Here is a 1,972-nt window from a genome sequence, read left to right on the forward strand (position 1 = left end):
AGGCAATATCTAATTCTGAGTTCATGTCCTCTGGTGCTCTCCTCATAGCAGAGGGTGATCCACATGCCCGTATCTACCCTGTCAAGATCCCATGAGTATTGAACCTTTATAAATGTTACTATGTGATTATAGAGCTCCCCTCCCTCTCCTTTGTTTCAAGGAGAATAATCCCAGCCGAACTAATCATTCCACGAAGCTCCGTTTTCTCCAGTGTTGACAACATGTTCATTAATCTCTGCTGTCCCCTGCAGCGTCCTTCCATATTATTAAGGCAGGTGGAGACATTTATGAGAAGAAACAGTTGAAATTTCAAGCACAGACGGGAATTGGATCTTGAAATCAGACAGTGACTGGAATCAGATTGGTCCACACAAGGCCGAAATAGAGTAATGATCACTCTGACAAATGATAATTTAATCATATCTCATTGACATTCAATAACTTTACTGTCAACAAATTACCCCGTGTAATCGTCCACAGAACTATTATTTTGGGGGAAAAGCTTACAGAAACTGGCTACATAAACACTTTGACAACAATGACATGTTCTTGAGACATTTTTTGATTATAAACTCAACTCATTGTTCTCTGAATCCTACATCGTTTGGAAGGCACAAATGAGACGTGGAATATAACTCTCTCCATTTGCCGAGATGGGTGTAACTTCAATAACACTTAAGGAACTGGACACCGTCCACGACAATGCAGTCACTTGAGTGTACCCTATTCAACACCTGCAATATTCATTCCCTTCACCGCTAAGGCACAATTGCAGCAGAGTGCACCAACTATAAGATGCACTGGAGTAAGTCATTCGGGCATTTTTGACAACATTCAAAGCTCCACAGCTGTACTGACGATAAGGACAAGGTTGGAAGATGCAACAAAACGCCACCGTTTTCAAGTTCCCCTCCAAGGCCCATAGCACCCTGACTTGGAAAGGAATCAGTGAGAAACTCATTAGTGAAACGGCCTTGATGGGCAAAGTTGCATACTTCAGCCTTCCATCTTTTATCTGACAATTTTAAGAAAAATGTTGATGTATGCGGTGACCAGACTTGTGCTCATTCCTTTAGCTGTTCCCTAAACTGGTGGTTGCTAAAGTTCTGCTATCATCCACAGCCTGTGGTTAACAATAGAAAATATCTGAAAATCGTCTCAATCAACTGACTCCCCTCAAGATTAGAGTGGTGTTGGAGAAGCACAACAGGTCCGGCAGCATTTGAGGATCAGGAAGAATGGACGTTTCAGTCAAAAGCCCTTCATCAGGAATGAGACTGGGAGCACATGGGATGGAGAGATAAATGGGAAGGGGGTGGGGCTGGGGAGAAGGTAGCTGAGAGTGCTGTAAGTGGATGCGGGTGTGGGGTGAACATGAAATGTCAGAGAAGTAGGTGGAGTGGATAGGTGGGAATGAAGATGCACAGGTGGGACAAGTCAGGCGGACGGAGTTGAGCTGGAAGGTGGGAACTGGGGTACGGTAGGGGGAGGAGAAATGAGGGAACGGGTGAAGTCCGAATTGATGCAAAGGGGTTGAAGTGTCCCGAGGCAGATGATGATGTTTTCTTCTTCCAGGCATCGGGTCGTGAGGCAGTGGCGATACAGGAGGCCCAGGACCTTCATGTCCTCCGGAGAGTTGGAAGAGGAGTTGAAATGTTTGGCCATGGGGCACTGGGGTTTATTCTTGCGGGTATCCTGGAGATATTCTCTGAATTATTGTGTGAGAACACATCTCCTCTCTCCAACTTAGAGGAGACCGCATCGGGTGGAATGTATACAAGAAATGGAATGTGTGGAAGTGCAGGCGAAACTTTGATGGATGTGGAAGCCTCCATGAGAGCCTTGGACAGAGGTGAGGAGGTAGATGTGGGTGCAGGTTTTGCAATTCCTGCAGTGACAGGGAAAATTATATTTCCCTCCCCACCCCTATCCACTTTTCACAAAGAATCTTTCCTCCACGACGACCTAGTCA

The sequence above is a fragment of the Chiloscyllium punctatum genome, chromosome 52, assembly GCF_047496795.1.
Source record: "Chiloscyllium punctatum isolate Juve2018m chromosome 52, sChiPun1.3, whole genome shotgun sequence".
In the NCBI taxonomy this organism is placed as follows: domain Eukaryota; kingdom Metazoa; phylum Chordata; class Chondrichthyes; order Orectolobiformes; family Hemiscylliidae; genus Chiloscyllium; species Chiloscyllium punctatum.